This window comes from Coregonus clupeaformis, chromosome 10 (assembly GCF_020615455.1).
Source record: "Coregonus clupeaformis isolate EN_2021a chromosome 10, ASM2061545v1, whole genome shotgun sequence".
Classification (NCBI taxonomy): domain Eukaryota; kingdom Metazoa; phylum Chordata; class Actinopteri; order Salmoniformes; family Salmonidae; genus Coregonus; species Coregonus clupeaformis.
Window position 1 is genome coordinate 24533730 of NC_059201.1, and position 20817 is coordinate 24554546.

Genomic DNA, 20817 nt, shown 5'->3' on the forward strand with positions numbered 1-20817 from the left:
CTTACCAGTTGCTGAGCAAATACCATATAAAAGGGGTGTATCTGAATAATTTATAGGAGACCGAAAAAAGCGCACTCTGAGAAACGCACTCTGAGACCATCAAGACCCATTCCTCACCCCATTGGCCCTTGGTATTAAGCCTAATAATAATAATAATAATAATAATAATAATACATTGAAAGTAATAACCTAATAATACATTATAGTAATACATAATTATAGTAACTCATTATAATATCCCATTGGACAAATCACGTAATTTCAACGTGGAAATGTGGGTAATATTTGGTTGACACGTTGATCAATGACATTTCAACCGTTATTCACCCATTTAAAATTCCTAATGTGTTATCACTATATGCTTTCGGCCATCTAAAAGCACAACCAAATACCAATGAAAAAACTCTGATTTTTGGTTTAGTTGTCATCTAAATGTGTTGTCACTGTGCTTTCAACCATTTAAAAGCACAGCAAAATTCAAATGGTAATACAATGTCAGAAATTTTGTATTTATATAACAACTTAATGTGTTATCACTGTTCAAATGGGAATACAATGTCAGAGTTTGTATTTATACAACGACTTAATATGTTATGACTGTGCTTCATCTAATAGCACAACCAAATGACCTGGATTTACATTTAACATTTTTTTACATTTTAGTCATTTAGCAGACGCTCTTATCCAGAGCGACTTACAGTTAGTGAGTGTATACATTACTTTTTTATTTTTCATACTCTTCCCCCGTGTGAATCGAACCGACAACCCTGACGTTGCAAAGGCCATGCTCTACCAACTGAGCTACATCCCTGCCGGCCATTCCCTCCCCTACCCTGGATGACACTGGGCCAGTTGTGCGCCGCCCCATGGGTCTCCCGGTCGTGGCCGGCTACGACAGAGCCTGGATTCGAACCAGGATCACTGCGATGCAGTGCCTTAGACCACTGCACCACTCGGGAGTATATTTCAGTTGAGATTACATTAAAAGCACATAGTGCAAGTGATCAATGCTGTTCGAGATTCTGTGCAGATTATTATAGCAATTGTTAAAATCTCTACAGACCTTCCACCTTGCATGCTATTCAACCTGGTCTCAGAGCAAAACGTATTATATTTTGCTAAGTAGGTGCAAAGTAGTTAGAAGTAGTAAGTAGTAGCAAAGTTTTAGCTAAAATGTTAAAAGTTGTCCGTGATGAGATTCGAACACCCAACCATTGGGTTGCTAGACAAATCAAATCACATTTTATTTGCCACATGCGCCGAATACAACAGGTGTAGACATTACAGTGAAATGCTTACTTACAAGCCCTTAACCAACAATGCATTTTTAATTTTTTTATTTTATTTCCATTTTTTATCTAAAAATGATAACTTTAATGTTTCACTACTTAAATTTTTTCACTGAGGAGGATGGTCCTCCCCTTCCTCCTCTAAGGAACCTCCAATGATACTAAAGCAGTCGAGCGTAATATATCATACTAAATGGGTCATAGCAAACTGGTGCAATCAAGATTTTAATTTTTTTGTCATTTAGCAGACGCTCTTATCCAGAGCAACTTACAGTTAGTGAGTGCATACATTATTTTTTATACTGGCCCCCCGTGGGAATCGAACCCACAACCCTGGCGTTGCAAACGCCATGCTTTACCAACTGAGCTACATCCCTGCCGGCCATTCCCTCCCATACCCTGGGCCAATTGTGCGCCGCCCCATGGGTCTCCCGGTCGCGGCCGGCTATGACAGAGTCTGGATTTGAAACCAGGATCTCTAGTGGCACAGCTAGCACTGCAATGCAGTGCCTTAAACCACTGCGCCACTCGGGAGGATATGATGTAGGATAATATATGTCCTACAATTCGTATTATATTGTACGACCGCTATTACATTGGGAGGCCTATGTAATGTAACCTAACCTAAAGTAAAATATCATCATAAATGGAGTGGCACAAATATTTGTCAAATATAATACTTTTGCTCTGAGACCAGGTTGGACATGCAAAGGTAACAAGTCTGTAGAGATCTTCACAATTGCTATAATAATCTGCACAGAATCTCGAACAGCATTGATCACTTGCACTATGTGCTTTTAATGTAATCTCAACTGCAATCCAGGACATTTTGTTGTGCTATTAGATGAAATAATAACACATTAAGTTGTTGTATAAATACAAAATATCTGACATTGTATTCCCATTTGAACTTTGTTGTGCTTTTAAATGGTTGAAAGCGCAGTGATAACACATTTAGTTGACAACTAAACGAAAAATCAGATATAGTTTTTCCATTGGAATTTGGTTGTGCTTTTAGATGGCTAAAAGCATATAGTGATAACACATTGGGAATTTTAAATGGTGAATAAAGGTTGAAATGTAATTCATCAATGTCTCAACCAAGTATTACCCACATTTCCACATTGAAACGACGTGATGTGCCCAGCTGGTTTTGTGATTCATTATAAGTATGTAAAACTATAACTTATTATTTGGTTATTACTTTCAAGGTATTATTATTATTATTAGGCTTTATACCAACGGCCAATTGGGTGAGGCATGGGTCTTGATGATCTCAGAATGCATTTCACTTTGTTTTTCGGTCTCCTATAAATTATTCAGATACACCCCTTTTATATGGTGTTTGAGTAGTGAATTAGTCAGCAACTAGTCTAGACTTTGGCATTGGATTCAATAAAAATAGGTGTGATCTTTCCAAAGAAATGGAATGAGTAACAAAAATTTACTCACCACTGCACGTCATTGGCTCGGGGAAGGGCAGAGCATAGATCTCTATGGGGCAGAACCACTCTGCGTATGTTGTTACATCAAGTGCAAACGTGAATGTCTAGTAACCCAAAGGCTGCGTATTCAAATCTCATCATGGAAAACTTGAACATTTTAGCTAATTAGCAACTTTGCAACTACTTACTACTTTTTAGCTACTTTACAACTACTTCATGTTAGCTAACTCTTCCCCTTAACCCTTTAACCTAACTCCTAACCTTAACCCTAACCCCTAACATAACGTAGCATATCATACTAAAGCAGTCGAACGTAGCATATCATACTAAAACAGTCAAACATAATATATCATACTAAATGGGTTAGCTAACATGCTAATTAGTTGCAAAGTAGCTCAAAAGTAGTAATTAGCTAAAATGCTAAAGTTGTCCGTGATGAGATTTGAGTTGTTAGATGTTCGCCTTAAGTAACGTACTGTCTTATGTAACATGCCAGACATAACATATCATACTAAGCAGTCGAATGTAATATATCGGTGGTCCTCTGTAGCTCAGCTGGTAGAGCACGGCGCTTGTAACGCCAAGGTAGTGGGTTCGATCCCCGGGACCACCCATACACAAAAATGTATGCACACATGACTGTAAGTCGCTTTGGATAAAAGCGTCTGCTAAATGGCATATTATATTATTATATATCATGCTAAACAGGTCAAATAATATAACCTAACGTAAAGTAACATATCAAACTAAATAGTGTGAATATTATTAAAAATAATATGTTTTGCTCTGAGACCAGGCTTTGCTATCTTCAACATGCACTTTTTCTATGATTACATAAAATATATTTATATTTTGTAACCTCAAAATGTTGTCATTGATGTGTTACTCATTTTAAGGTTGAATAAATACTGTTACTTTAGTTTGTAAGAGTCTTAACTTTAGGCTATTTACTGTATTACAAAAGTACATTGAATTGTGTTTGGTTGACAATGCAACCACATATCAACATTTAAAGGACATCTAATGCTTGGATAGTTTCATCTGAGCCACTGGCTTAATCCTATTCTTTACTTTAATGTTGGTTTAGTTGGAGACGTGAATCCAACATATCATTTGTTAACTTGTCGACAAATTAATAGGCTATTTACTGTATTGCAAAAGTGATATTAAATTGTGTTTGGTTGTCAACACAACATTTGAAGGAGATTTATATTTTGTACCACTGACTTTAATTCCAGTTAGTCTCCAAATTAATAATTTTTATGTTGGATTCATGTCTCCATCTCAACCAATAATCAAAGTTAAAGAACCGGACTAAATCAAATCAACCTTTATTTAAAGTGCATTTAAAGTTTGATTTGATTTAGTCATTTTAGTTGAGATGGAGACTGATTGAGACATGGATCCAACATATAAATTATTAATTTGTAGAAAAACTGGAATTAAAGCCAGACTAAGTCAGTGGCACAGATGGAACTATCTAGGCAGAAGATACATCTCCTTCAAATGTTGATATTTAGTTGCATTGACAACCAAACACAATTCAGTATCCTGTTTATCTACATGATATGATATGTTGGATTCACATCTCCAGCTCAACCAAAAATCAAAGTTAAATAATAATAATAATAATATGCCATTTAGCAGACACTTTTATCCAAAGCGACTTACAGTCATGTGTACATACATTTTTACATATGGGTGGTCCCGGGGATTGAACCCACTACCCTGGCGTTACAAGCGCCATGTTCTACCAATTGAGCTACAGAGGACTAAATCTAAGTCTGTGTCTTTTAAAGTCAATGGGGGGGAGGTGAACCTTCACCCCAGTCTGATGTCCTGAGCACTCTGTAGCAGGTTTTCATCAAGGATCTCTCTGTACTTTGCTCCGTTCATCTTTTCCTCGATCCTGACTAGTCTCCCAGTCCCTGCCGCTGAAAAACATCCCCTCAGCATGATGCTGCCACCACCATGCTTCACCGTAGGAATGGTGCCAGGTTTCCTCCAGATGTGAAGCTTGGCATTCAGGCCAAAGAGTTCAATCTTGGTTTCATCAGACCAGAGAATATTGTTTCTCATGGTCTGAGAGTCTTTTGGTGCTTTTTGGCAAACTCCAAGTGGGCTGTCATGTGCCTTTTACTGAGGAGTGGCTTCTGTCTGGCCACTCTACCATAAAGGCCTGATTGGTGAAGTTATTAAGAGATCTCTCAATAATAATTCTCATGATAGCACATTGGTAGTATTTAGTGACAAATGTCAAAGCTAAGCAGGGCTGGGCTTGGTTAAAACCCTGGATGGGAGACCAAATGAATAGCTGTAGCTAGATCAACTCTCCATTAGGTGCTGCCCAGCCTATTTTATTTTTTTGTCTGATCGTGGAGATAATGTTGAAGATCTGACGAAGTACAAATTCAACGTATTTTATACAAGGTTTGTCTATGTTGAGAATTGGTTACCATGATGACACAATCCTGTTGTTGAAATTTCACCTTCAAAACAACAGTTCACGTTGATTACTTTTTTCAAATCCATTGTATTTTCCACATAGATTCCACACCACAATACGTTGACACATTACATTGAAACAGCGTTGATTCAACCAGTTTGTGGGATATGTTTCTGAAGTAAATGAGATAACATATAATGGGAAATGGAGATTGGCCATATTATAGCTGCTGTCTGGATCTCGAGTTCATGTACTTTTCACTGAAATGGAGAAAGCTATGGGTGGAGTTAACTGAACACATCATTGAACAGTTTCCATCCTCCCCTGCCCTGTGATCCATGGACAAGGGTTAATATTGAGTTTCGGTTGGCTCATCTGAAGATTAAGAATGCACTGGATCTGTCAACAGGTGTTGTTGTGCTTCCTATGCTAGAAACTGCACAGGATAGAGGTCAGGGATTTGGGCATGCTTGGTTAAAACATCGTTTTAACAAAACACCCTATAGTCTCTCTGTCATATAAAGTACTTGCATATTACAATGGTAATTAACATTTGCTCACGCATGGACATAGGCCTATATTGGTATTATGATTTATTAGGGGGTTCTGCAGTACCCTCAGTGCCCTTACTTCCCGCGGCTATGGAAACAAGTATACAAACTTCCATTCTGAGTGACATCAATTCATTTCAAGTAATACATCAAACGACAATGATATTGTATTTTCCACTTCCTGCATTAGAATAGCTGAGCTTTTTTCCCAACAGTTTGAGAAATATCGGTAGATCCTCCCCTAAACTGGTGGAGATGTCTCCAAAACATCACCGTTGCCATGGTAAGTAAATAGTATTTAGAAGAAGTCTCCCTGAAGGGGGACTCTGTGTGTTTAAAAACAGAAACAGATTCATTACGTAAGAGCCACTCATGGGTGTTCCCTGTAGCACTCTAAAAGAAAAAAGAGGGGCAATTCTATAGCTGAATAATTTAGTTTTTCATGTGTCCATGTTTAATTTCCTTTCCATCCACTTAAAATCTCACTGCTCTGCCACTGTTCAATCTCCACTCCAAATTCAGAAAACTGAAAGAGAAGTAGTTGGCTAACACAAAACTGCAACATTAATTAAATTACCATTAAGTTAAATAATATTTATCCATCCCTAACTAGATGACAATGGCGAGAACCTATACAGGTCAAACACGTTCTGCATATTGATATTGTGGTCCAAGGAATGTAAAACATTTAATTTGTTTCTGTAGTTATGTAGGAAAAGTTGTTTGAATACATCAAAACCTGTGGGAGGCTTGTTGATGAGAAACCTGACTACACAGGTGACTCTTATGAGACATACTAGCCTCAGAATACAAAGACATACACTGAGGTCTTGTAAAAACAGTAAACAGGAATGGTATTGTAGTGGAATTTTACTGTGTCTCTTTCTGCTTACAGTGTCTCACACTTCTCATACCACCATCAACTATTTTGGCTATGAGTCACTCTCTGAGGTTGTGGGTTCCACTGTCATGGAAACATTCCATCATTTACAGTAACATGAGGGTTGGCCCTCATTACCTCAACGAGCCCTGGGTAAATGTAAGGGTGTTAACTCCAAACTCAGAACCTCAGTAGATTGGTGACAGTTGTCCTCTTTCCTACATTTAGAAACCTGCCTCAAAAATAGTTGATAAAGAACTACATGCTGTGTATCATATGAGGTATTTGGGATGGCTCGACAGCAACAGAATCTGAGCAATGTGTATACAGTATGTTGATAGCTCTCACATGAGGGAAGCTCTGGAATGAAAAGAGTTCACTATTTTAAGTGAAGTTAGGCACACTCCCTTAGTATTTAACATTATAAACCTTCCCCAAAGGCATGCTGCCACGTGATGAACTTAAAATTGAAATATGCTACAAAATGTCATTAGTAAACTGTCAAGATAATGTTTCAGCATACATTTTTTTTATCCACATAACATGCTAAACTGTTATTGGACAGAACTTATTCATCGTACCAGTCTCTCTATTGTCTCATAAAGTCTCTTCCCTTGCTGACAGTCCCTTGTTCACCTTTTCATGACACATATATCCCAATCTCTTTATAAGGCTTCATCATTGTGTTAATGTCCGTTTTTAAACAGTGACATTCTGTGTCCTATAGAGCGCTGGCACACTGCTCCACCACCGTTATCTGGCCCTGGATGTGAGGACAGGGCCTGTTGCTACTCATTGATACTGTGGTGGTGAAATGATCAACTCCCATCCACCCAAACGGTTTGTGTAATCTAGGCCTAGCTGGATTACCCACGCTCAGGCATGCTGAGGATGCAACTGTTAGTAGCTGCAATGCCATTATGAGGAAGTTCAATTTTGGAACCATCAGTTATGTTTCAATTTTCTTGCTGACATTGATACTTATTGACCTCCTATTTACATAAATGGACTGGAACTGGATATGACCTTGAGTAGCGCAGCATTTGAGTGCAATTCAATAGTTCACTTTTTAAGATGCAGTGACATCTGGTGGAATGAAACGACAGTGAAAAATGTGAAACCCTGTAGGCTACCTGTGTCAGTACTTTAAAATAAATGATGACTTGTGATAAAGTTGTTCCAAATATGCAGGTCAGTAATACATCAGTTCAATAGCTGTTTGAAATAAAAATGTATATTGAATATTCCATTCAAGTTTCATTCTAAGCCCTCTCTCAGCAATTTGTTTCACATTTTTTTAGGTCTTGTAATAAATCAATAAAGAATTCTATGGTTGTACTTTTTTCTGGTAGCTTCCGTAATCAACCCACTTATCTATAGTAAATGACACATATTTTGTGTTTGGTACATAACAAAAAAGGCTTATGCTTTTGGGCCTACTTTAGGATGTGTCAAGAGTCAGCGAGGATGTCATCAATAATAATATGCCATTTAGCAGACGCTTTTATCCAAATCGACTTACAGTCATGTGTGCATACATTTTTACGTATGGGTGGTCCCGGGGATCGAACCCACTACCCTGGCGTTACAAGCGCCATGCTCTACCAATTGAGCTACAGAGGACCACAATGTATGCTACCCTTCCAATGTGACATTAAGTTAACTGTTAACCAAACTACTTTCCATTGATATCACTCCCTGTGTCCGTAATGTGCAAACTCAGCACTCTCATCACAAGACTGAAGTTGAACTAATTAAATTAGATATTAATTATTGAGATCATCTGCCTCTGAGTTCATCTGTTGTGAAACTGTGCACTTGGGCAAAGCCTTATTTTTCTCATTCCCGGAGGCAGTGGATCTTAATTAAAAACCCAACTGTCTAAACATTGAGATAGTGCAGACAGAAATATATACATATGCATTGAGATAACATCCTCATTTTAAAAGTTTCAGTGGTTCAAGTCGGGCCACATGGGAAAACAAAATGTGGATATATGAACATGCTTCAATGACACATTGAACCTTATAGAACACCTCTATAAGCATGATATCTAAAAACAACATGGTGATGTAATAGTGTTACAGCTACATTAGATCACTTACATACTGTACAGTGGCAAATGCATTACTATTAATCCTAAAAATATACTGAACAAAAATATGAACGCAACATGCTTACATTTCAATGATTTTACTGAGTTACAGTTCATATAAGGAAATCGGTCAGTTGAAATAAATTCATTAGGTCATAATCTATGGATTTCACATGACTGGGCAGGGGTGCAGCCATGGGTGGGCCTGGGAGGGCATAGGCCCACCCACAGATTAGTCTTTCCCCACAAAAGGGATTTATTACAGACAGAAAAACTCCTCAGTTTCATCAGCTGTCTGTGTGGCTGGTCATAGATGATCCCGCAGGTGAGGAAGCCTGATGTGGAGGTCGTGGGCTGGCGTGGTTACACATGATCTGCGATTGTGAGGCCAGTTGGACGTACTGCCAAATTCTCTAAAATGACGTTGGGGAGGCTTATGGTAGAGAAATTAACATTAAATTATCTGGCAACAGCTCTGGTGGACATTCCTACAGTCAGCATGCCATTGGCAAGCTCCCTCAAAACTTGAGACATCTGTGGCATTGTGTTGTGTGACAAAACTGCACATTTTAGAGTGGCCTTTTATTGTCCCCAGCACCTGTGTAATGATCATGCTGTTTAATTAGCTTCTTGATATGCTACACCTGTCAGGTGGATGGATTATCTTGGCAAAGGAGAAATGCACACTAGCAGGGACGTAAACAAATAAGGTTTTTGTGTGTATGGAACATTTCTGGGCTCTTTTATGTCAGCTCATGGAACATGGGACCAACACTTTACATGTTGCGTTTATACTTTTGTTCAATATATATATATACAGTGCATTCTGAAAGTATTCAGACCCCTTGACCTTTTCCACATTTTGTTACGTTACAGCCTTATTCTTAAGTGGATTAAATATGTATTTTTTAATGATCAATATAAACACAATACCCCATGATGACTAAGTGAAAACAGGTTTTTATACATTTTTGCACATTTATTAAAAATAAAAAACTGAAATAACTTGATCATCCTTTAGATGTTTTTACAACTTGATTGGAGCACCTGTGGTAAATTCAATTGATTGGACATGATTTGAAAAGGCATACACCTGTCTATATAAGGTCCCACAGTTGACAGTGCATGTCAGAGCAAAAACCAAGCCATGAGGTTGAAGGAATTGTCCGTAGAGCTCCGAGACAGGATTGTGTCGAGGCACAGATCTGGGGAAGGGTACCAAGACATTTCTGCAGCATTGAAGGTCCCCAAGAACACAGTGGCCTCCATCATTCTTAAATGGAAGAAGTTTGGAACCACCAAGACTCTTCCTAGAGCTGGCCGCCCGGCCAAACTGAGCAATCGGGGGAGAAGGGCCTTGGTCAGGGAGGTGACCAAGAAACCAATGGTCACTTTGACAGAGCTCCAGAGTTCCTCTGTGGAGATGGGAGAACCTTCCAGAAGGACAACCATCTCTGCAGCACTCCACCAATCAGGCCTTTATGGTAGAGTGGCCAGACGGAAGCCACTCCTCAGTAAAAGGCACATGACAGCCCACTTGGAGTTTGCCAAAAAGCACCAAAAGACTCTCAGACCATGAGAAACAATATTCTCTGGTCTGATGAAACCAAGATTGAACTCTTCGGCTTGAATGCCAAGCATCACGTCTGGAGGAAACCTGGCACCATCCCTACGGTGAAGAATGGTGGTGGCAGGTTCATGCTGTGGGGATGTTTTTCAGTGGCAGGGACTGGGAGGCTAGTTAGCATCGAGGCAAAGCTGAACGGAGCAAAGTACAGAGAGATCCTTGATGAAAACCTGCTCCAGAGCACTCAGGTCCTCAGACTGGGGTGAAGGTTCACCTTCCAACAGTACAATGACCCTAAGCACACAGCCAAGACCACGCAGGAGTGGCTTCGGGGCAAGTCTCTGAATGTCCTTGAGTGGCCCAGCCAGAGCCTGGACTTAAACCCGATCTAACATCTCTGGAGAGACTTGAAAATAGCTGTGCAGCAACGCTCCCCATCCAACCTGACAGAGTTTGAGAGGATCTGCAGAGAAGAATGGGAGAAACTCCCAAATACAGGTGTGCCAAGCTTGTAGTGTCATATCCAAGAAGACTATATGCTGTTATCGCTACCAAAGGTGCTTCAACATAGTACTGAGTAAAGGGTCTGAATACCTATGTAAATGTCATTTTACAGTTTTTATGTATTTATAAATTAGCTACAATTTCAATAAAACTGTTTTTGCTTTGTCATAAAGGGGGATTGTGTGTAGATTGATGAGGGCACTGTATATATCCAATGATGAGATATATAATGTCCAACCTAAGCTTGGATATATAAATACTAATGTCATAAATAACGGGGAATCTTAAAAGTGCAGCACATTATCTGCCAAGATTTACTTACAGTAGGCTTCTTGTGAATATACACAAGAGTGTGCAAAGATGTCATCAAGGCAAAGGGTGGCTACTTGAAGAATCTCAAATATAACATATATTTTGATTTGTTTAACACTTTTTTGGTTACTACATGATTCCATATGTGTTATTTCATAGTTTTGATGTCTTCACTATTATTATACAATGTAAAAAAAATAGGACAAATAAAGAAAAACCCTTGAATGAGTAGATGTGTCCAAACTTTTGACTGGTAGTGTATAACAAACCAAAGATGCTTACTTGTGATGGAATTTCACATCTTTGCAACATTGTTAATGTGATATGATTAAATATTATGTACTTCAGACCTCCTTTAATGTATGAATCTCTGTGAGGCCGGATAATCATGAAAATATACAATTTCTTTGTAATGAAAATTATCTTACAGAAGTACTGAGAAGTACATATACAGTATTCCCCCGAGTATACATAACATTAAGAACACCTGCTCTTTCCATGACAGACTGACCAGGTGAAAGCTATGATCCCTTATTGATGTCACTTATTAAATCCACTTCAATCAGTGTAGATAAAGGGAGGAGACAGGTTAAAGAAGGATTTTTAAGCCTTGAGACAATTGAGACTTGGATTGTGTATGTGTGCCATTCAGAGGGTGAATAGGCAAGACAAAATATTTAAGTTCCTTTGAACAGGGTATGGTAGTAGGTGCCAGGCGCAACACTGCTGTGTTTTTCACGCTCAACAATTTCCCGTGTGTATTGAGGCTGTTCTGAGAGCAAAAGGCGGGGTGCAACTCAATATTAGGAAGGTGTTCCTGATGTTTGGTATACTCAGTGTATTGGATTATAGAAAATAAGTCATGAAATGCATATGCCAAGAAATTGTCAGAATTCTTTATTTTTAATCAATATTCAGTAGCTTCAGCATATCTGTACCTTTCACACTTTGATCTTTTGCTAACAGATATGGGAAGTTTATGAACACAACATTATTGGAGCCCATTTTTGTTATAATATAGACTGCAGCCGAAAAGTTACAATATGTGAAGGAGAGCATTTCATGGTGCATTTCAAACCCGTTTTCCATCCAGATTCAAAGGGATGGGCTAACACACTTTCATTCTCATTAAAAATCAGACATTCCTGAAGCATCCAGCCAGCCCTTTGAGACTGAACCCTGTTGATGTACTGGACACAGTTCTGGCGAGAGCTGCCTCTGAGCTCTCTCCTCTGCACAAGGCAGGTAAGCAGCCAAGCTCTTCTCCATTCCCAGCATCTAGGCCGTCAGCTGCCATGACAACTGGAGCTCTGCCACCATGGTAACAGCAGCTTATGAATCCTCCTTCCTAATATGAAAGAGCAGCATGCTGAATCATAGGATGTACAGTTTTAGTCAGTGGTGATAAATTACACAAGAAAGTCTTAATATTTACTGGCCACAGCAGCTACACCGGGTCCTACTTATCCAACCCAAAATAACCCAAAACAACCACAAACAAGTACCCAAAACAACCCCAAAAAATACAATATCTATACAAACGTATGTGGACACCCCTTAAAATTAGTGGATTCGGCTATTTAAGCGACACTCGTTGCTGACAGGTGTATAAAATCGAGCACACAGCCATGCAATCGCCATAGACAAACATTGGCAGTAGAATGGCCTTACTAAAGAGCTTAGTGACTTTCAACGTGCCACCTTTCCAACAAGTCAGTTTGTCAAATTTCTGCCCTGCTAGAGCTGCCACGGTCAACTGTAAGTGCTGTTATTGTGAAGTGGAAACGTCTAGGAGCAACAAAGGCTCAGCCGCGAAGTGGCAGGCCATACAAGCTCACAGAATGGGACCGCCAAGTTCTGAAGCGTGTAGCGTGTAAAAATCGCCTGTCCTCGGTTGCAACACTCACTACCGAGTTCCAAACTGCCTCTGGAAGCAACGTCAGCGCAAGAACTGTTAGTCGGGAGCTTCATGAAATGGGTTTCCATGGCCCTGCAGCCGCACACAAGTCTAAGATCATCATGCGCAATGCCAAGCGTCAGCTGGAGTGGTGTAAAGCTCGCCGCCATTGGACTCTGGAGCAGTGTAAACTGGGTTTGGCGGATGCTAGGAGAACGCTACCTGCCCCAATGCATAGTGCCAACTGTAAAGTTTGGTGGAGGAGGAATAATGGTCTGTGGCTGTTTTTCATGGTTCGGGCTAGGCCCTTTAGTTCCAGTGAAGGGAAATCTTACAGCATACAGTGACATTCTAGACGATTCTGTGCTTCCAACTTTGAGGCAACCGTTTGGGGAAGGCCCTTTCCTGTTTCAGCATGGCAATGCCCCCATGCACAAAGCGAGGTCCATACAGAAATGGTTTGTCGAGATCAGTGTGGAAGAACTTGCCTGGCCTGCACAGAGCCCTGACCTCAACCCATCGAACACCTTTGGGATAATTTGGGACGCCGACTGCGAGCCAGGCCTAACCGCCCAACATTAGTGCCCAACCTCACTACTAGTCTTGTGGCTGAATGCGTGTAGCATGTAAATGAATGGAAGCAAGTCCCCGCAGCAATGTTCCTACCTCTAGTGAAAAGCCTTCCCAGAAGAGTGGAGGCTGTTATAGCAGCAAAGGAGGGAACAACTCCATATTACTGCCCGTGATTTTGGAATGAGATGTACATACTTTTGATTATGTAGTGTAGGTAACCAAAACTACCCAAAAGTACACTACAGAAACTAAAAGTACCCAAAACAACCCCAAAGTACCCGAAACAACCCAAAACAGGTACCCAAATGTAAGTTGCCATGATACAGCCAGGCCAAGCAGGGAGCAAGTTACTACTAAACCTCTGCTGCCCTTCCTCATTTAACACTCAATACAGCATGAGACAACTGGGTTCGGGCTTAGACACACATACACACACACTCACACACACAGTCTTCCCATTATAACTAGATAACGCACAGTTAAAATATATGTCTTGGCAGAGGACCAGAACCACCTCCACCCATGTTGCTACTGCATGATGACACCACGCACACGAGGGCCACCATGATGACAACCTCAAGACCACCAACTCGACTTCCAAGCCTCAGATCTGGCCTCAAAGACTTTGACCCAGGTCCCCAAACCAGCTCCGGACCTGGTTTCTCTCCCAGCCTCAAATTACAACTTGGCATCCGACACAGCCTAAGTCCCTGCAGCTACAGCTCCCCCCGATGGCCCAGCAGGCCTTCTCTCTAATACCTGACACAGGTACACATCCCTCTCCCCTATCTCCCCTGCTCTCTCTCACTGCCTCTGTCTCCTCCATGCCGGCAGTGCACTACATGCATCCAACGGCTGCTCTGGCCCCCCAGCTCCATTGCCTCTTGCAACAGTTTTTCTCTCCGGCCCCACTGGACCCAGTGGCTCACCCTCTCTCTTCCAGTGACGACCTCTCAGCATCCTGCTTCCTCCACCCTCTACCTCTCATATTCTGCCTCTGCTGGCGGTACAACTGTTTTTCCGCTTGTATGCTCTGGCCTCCCGGCTATCTTGCCGGCTCCATCATCACAGCCTTTTGCTCCTCTTCCACCTTCAGGTCTCACTGGCCCGACCTCTCTTTTTCCCTCGGGTCTCACCGACCTCCCGGCTACCTTGCTTGCTCTGTCTTCACTGCCTCCGGCTCATCCCACCGCTGGTTCCACTGGCCCTGTGACTGCTGCTCTGGCAGCGGCTCACCCTCTTTCTCTGCCAGTGACGACCTCTCAGCATCCTGCTTCCTCCACCCTCTACCTCTCATGTTCTGCCTCTGCTGGCGGTACAACTGTTTTTCCGCTTTTATGCTCTGGCCTCCCGGCTATCTTGCCGGCTCCATCATCACAGCCTTTTGCTCCTCTCCCACCTTCAGGTCTCACTGACCCCATGTCCGCCTCTCTGGCAGCGGCTCACTCACTCTCTCTGCCAGTGATGACCTCTCTCCCCACCTCAGGCCCCGCCGGCCTGTGACTGTTCCTCCCACGGTGACACACCCTCCCTCTCAACCAGTGACAAACTCCATCTTCACCTCTGGTCTCACTAGTGACCGCCACCCCTGCATTGCCTCACCTTCTCTGCCAGCGATGACTGCTCAGACAGCTATATGTGCCTGCTGCTCCTGCTCCTCCAGCTGTGGCTCTGCCCCTGTTCCTCACAGCTGTGACCTCTCTGTTCAGAGCCAATTGCCTCGATGATCCAGTTTTCACTGCTGGCCGCAGCCCAGCCCTGCCCTCCGGTTCACCATTCCCTCTCGACGGCCGCCCTGGCTCTTTCTTCACCCAACATCCTCCACTTCAATTCAAATCCAGTCTCTTCCTTGCTTCACCAGCAGATCCTACAAGGTCCCGCTAGCCCTATGACCGCTGCTCCAGCAATGTCTCACCCTCTCTCTGCCGACCTCTCCCCACCTCGGGTCCCCCTGGCCCCGTCCTTGACCTTCTCATACTACAGAGATGTCATCTGCTCGGCTCACCCTTCTCGCCGCTAGGCTTGGATGACTACCACTCCATCGTTATGGATCTGGCCGTTCGTTTTGGTGGCGCAACAATCTATGACTGCCTTTGCCTGTTTTTGGTTCTATCACTGCCTTCAGGCTCCTGCAGTGAAATGTCAGCACATACTGGGGCGCTCTCGACAGCTCTACGGGCGCCTCTTCGCCCACAGGGTGTCCATCGCTGTGAACCCCATGGTTGTTCATCCCACCCTGCCTGTATCCCGTCTGCCCCGATGCCAGCAGCCCATGATGCATCCCCCGCACTGCCTCTGCTTGCTGCTCCAATCCGCCTCCCTTCCTTCCTCTGGACAACGCTCAGCCTTGACTTTCTCCTCTGTGGTGAGGGAAAGCTGTCGTCCCACATGCTCCAATGACCTGGTGACTTCCTTTGCCTTCAACACTCCAGCGGTGGCTAACCCTCTCTGCCAGTGATGACTTCTCTTCACCTCTTCACCTCTTCACCTAACATCTACCCTCAGCCCTCACCAACACTCACCGACTTCCTACAGCTCAGAGAATCTCAACATGCCTCTCCATCCGATACACTGTTCATCACCAAATCTGGTTCCATCGCCTCGCCAAAGGTTCCATTCCCATCTGGGACAAATATTATTGTTGTATGGCTATCCTGCTGATCAATTCTCCGGACACTCCTTCCACATCGGAGCTGCATCCATTGCATCTTGACACAGAATCCCAGATATACTGTACAACTCCTTGCACACTGGTCCTCAAGCCTATCATTCCTACATCCGCTCTGACATCAACAACATCAGGAGAGCACACCACATGCTCATCTCTCAGAACCTACATTAACTAAGCACTGTCTTCTAGTCCCTGCCTCCTTTCAGGGACACCATCTACCTCACGCACCGAATCCAACCCAACCAGCCAAAAGAGGATTGGTTTCCTAGCTGAGCCTGGTTCTTCACAAGGGTTTCTTCCTTCAACTGAGTTTTTTCTTTTTTCTTTTTTTCTTGCTTTTTTTCTGCTTGCTCTCCTGGGGTCTAAGGTTGGGTCACTCCGTGGGCATCTCATTCATGTGCCGTACTACCTCAACGATATCGGCAACCATTCAGCACCTCACTTCCTCTCCAGGGTCTGACTAATTTGGAGTTCTCTTTTTGGGGATTGCCATCACCACAGTAGCCTAACTACCACGGCCTGACGATGTCTACCTGAGACTCCAAGTCAAACTCTACAGAGTCCACCCCCCAGATCCTTCATCTGCTTCATCCAGTCCATTCTCATTCCCCTCCTGACTCCTTCTCAAATACATTCAATTTCCTTAATACATATTCTAAACCTATTTCAATGGCTGGTCCTTAAAATCGTGAATCCGTATCCTAAGGTAGTAGAGAGCTGGTGACTTCACGGCAGAAGGACTGCAAGAACTACTGTCACCAGAAAATGTCCCATCCTCACAGGATCCTTCTGAGTCTGTGTAGAGACCTGATTAGAATTTGGATTTTAATAGAAAAGCATGTTGATTTTGTTTAACTTTCTTTTTGATACCTTGTGTATAATTTTTACCCTGCATTATTTCCTTTTTGGGCTTTTTATTATCCACCCGCACAGTAGGGGGGCAGAATGGACTTCCAATTGTTGCGACCGCCATTATACCAGAGAAGAATAAGAAGCCATCTCGAGAGATCTCTGTCTGACAAACTGCTATCAGGTAAAGTATTATTTATTTAACTATAGCTAACTATTTAGTTATAGACACGTGACACCATCAATGTAAGCTGTAAAATGACTCCCAACTTAGAACACAGCAACCTAAGTAATATAGGTAGCTTGCTAGTTACAAGTAGATCTACAGTGCATTCGGAAAGTATTCAGACCCCTTGACTTTTTCCAAATTTTGTTAAGTTACAGCCTTATTCTAAAATGGATTAAATAGTTTTTTCCCCGTCATCAATCTACACACAATACCCCATAATGAGAAAGCAAAAACAGGTTTATAGAAATTTTAGCAAATAAAAAACTTAAATATCACATTTACACAAGTATTCAGACCCTTTACTCAGTACTTTGTTGAAGCACCTTTGGCAGCAGTTACAGCTTTAAGTCTTATTGGGTATGATGCTACAAGCTTGGCACACCTGTATTTGGGGAGTTTCTCCCATTCTTCACTGCAGATCCTCTCAAGCGCTGTCAGGTTGGATGGGGAGCGTTGATGCACAGCTATTTTCAGGTCTCTCCAGAGATGTTTGACCGGGTTCAAGTTAGGACTCTGGCTGGGGTACTCAAGGACATTCAGAGACTTGTCCCGAAGCAACTCCTGCGTGGTCTTCAAATCAAATCAAATCAAATTTTATTGGTCACATGCGCCGAATACAACAGGTGCAGACATTACAGTGAAATGCTTACTTACAGCCCTTAACCAACAGTGCATTTATTTTAAACAAAAAAAGTAAAAATAAAACAACAACAAAAAAAGTGTTGAGAAAAAAAGAGCAGAAGTCAAATAAAGTGACAGTAGGGAGGCTATATATACAGTAATATAAAGTGACAGTAAGGAGGCTATATATACAGGGGGGTACCGTTGCAGAGTCAATGTGCGGGGGCACCGGCTAGTTGAGGTAGTTGAGGTAAAATGTACATGTGGGTAGAGTTAAAGTGACTATGCATAAATACTTAACAGAGTAGCAGCAGCGTAAAAAGGATGGGGTGGGGGGGCAGTGCAAATAGTCCGGGTAGCCATGATTAGCTGTTCAGGAGTCTTATGGCTTGGGGGTAGAAGCTGTTGAGAAGTCTTTTGGACCTAGACTTGGCACTCCGGTACCGCTTGCCATGCGGTAGCAGAGAGAACAGTCTATGACTAGGGTGGCTGGAGTCTTTGACAATTTTGAGGGCCTTCCTCTGACACCGCCTGGTATAGAGGTCCTGGATGGCAGGGAGCTTTGCCCCAGTGATGTACTGGGCCGTACGCACTACCCTCTGTAGTGCCTTGCGGTCAGAGGCCAAGCAGTTGCCATACCAGGCGGTGATGCAACCAGTCAGGATGCTCTCGATGGTGCAGCTGTAGAATTTTTTGAGGATCTGAGGACCCATGCCAAATCTTTTTAGTCTCCTGAGGGGGAATAGGCTTTGTCGTGCCCTCTTCACGACTGTCTTGGTGTGTTCGGACCATGATAGTTCGTTGGTGATGTGGACACCAAGGAACTTGAAGCTCTCAACCTGTTCCACTACAGCCCCGTCGATGAGAATGGGGGCGTGCTCAGTCCTCTTTTTTTTCCTGTAGTCCACAATCATCTCCTTTGTCTTGGTCACGTTGAGGGAGAGGTTGTTGTCCTGGCACCACACGGCCAGATCTCTGACCTCCTCCCTATAGGCTGTCTCATCGTTGTCGGTGATCAGGCCTACCACTGTTGTGTCGTCGGCAAACTTAATGATGGTGTTGGAGTCGTGCCTGGCCATGCAGTCATGGGTGAACAGAGAGTACAGGAGGGGGACTGAGCACGCACCCCTGAGGGGCCCCCGTGTTGAGGATCAGTGTGGCAGATGTGTTGTTACCTACCCTTACCACCTGGGGCGGCCCGCCAGGAAGTCCAGGATCCAGTTGCAGAGGGAGGTGTTTAGTCCCAGGATCCTTAGCTTAGTGATGAGCTTAGAGGGCACTATGGTGTTGAATGCTGAGCTGTAGTCAATGAATAGCATTCTCACGTAGGTGTTCCTCTTGTCCAGGTGGGAAAGGGCAGTGTGGAGTGCGATAGAGATTGCATCATCTGTGGATCTGTTGGGGCGGTATGCAAATTGGAGTGGGTCTAGGGTTTCTGGGATTATGCTGTTGATGTGAGCCATGACCAGTCTTTCAAAGCACTTCATGGCTACAGACGTCAGTGCTACGGGTCGGTAGTCATTTAGGCAGGTTATCTTAGAGTTCTTGGGCACGGGGACTATGGTGGTCTGCTTGAAACATGTTGGTATTACAGACTCAGTCAGGGACATGTTGAAAATGTCAGTGAAGACACTTGCCAGTTGGTCAGCACATGCTCGGAGTACACGTCCTGGCAATCCGTCTGGCCCTGCGGCCTTGTGAATGTTGACCTGCTTAAAAGTCTTACTCACATCGGCTACGGAGAGCGTGATCACATAGTCGTCCGGAACAGCTGGTGCTCTCATGCATGCTTCAGTGTTGCTTGCCTCGAAGCGAGCATAGAAGTGGTTTAGCTCGTCTGGTAGGCTTGTGTCACTGGGCAGCTCGCGGCTGTGCTTCCCTTTGTAGTCTGTAATAGTTTTCAAGCCCTGCCACATCCGACGAGCGTCAGAGCCAGTGTAGTATGATTCAATCTTAGACCTGTATTGACTCTTTGCCTGTTTGATGGTTCGTCGGAGGTCATAGCGGGATTTCTTATAAGCGTCCGGGTTAGAGTCCCGTTCCTTGAAAGCGGCAGCTCTACCCTTTAGCTCAGTGCGGATGTTTCCTGTAATCCATGGCTTCTGGTTGGGGTATGTACGTACGGTCACTGTGGGGACGACATCATCGATGCACTTATTGATGAAGCCAGTGACTGATGTGGTGTACTCCTCAATGCTGTCTGAAGAATCCCGGAACATGTTCCAGTCTGTGCTAGCAAAACAGTCCTGTAGCTTAGCATCTGCGTCATCTGACCACTTTTTTATTAACCGAATCACTGGTGCTTCCTGCTTCAGTTTTTGCTTATAAGCAGGAATCAGGAGGATAGAGTTATGGTCAGATTTGCCAAATGGAGGGCGAGGGAGAGCTTTGTATGCGTCTCTGTGTGTGGAGTAAAGGTGGTCTAGAGTTTTTTTCCCTCTGGTTGCACATTTAACATGCTGGTAGAAATTAGGTAGAACGGATTTAAGTTTCCCTGCATTAAAGTCCCCGGCTACTAGGAGCGCTGCATCTGGATGAGCATTTTCCTGTTGATTAATGGCCTTGTACAACTCATTCAGTGCAATCTTAATGCCAGCATTGGTTTGTGGTGGTAAATAGACAGCTATGAAAAATATAGATGAAAACTCTCTTGGTAAATAGTGTGGTCTACAGCTTATCATAAGATACTCTACCTCAGGCGAGCAAAACCTTGAGACTTCCTTAGTATTTGATTTTGTGCACCAGCTGTTGTTTACAAATATACAGAGACCGCCACCCCTTGTCTTACCAGAGTCTGCCGTTCTGTCCTGCCGATGTAGCGTATAGCCTGCTAGCTGAATGTTATCATTGTTGTAGTTCAGCCACGACTCCGTGAAACATAAGATATT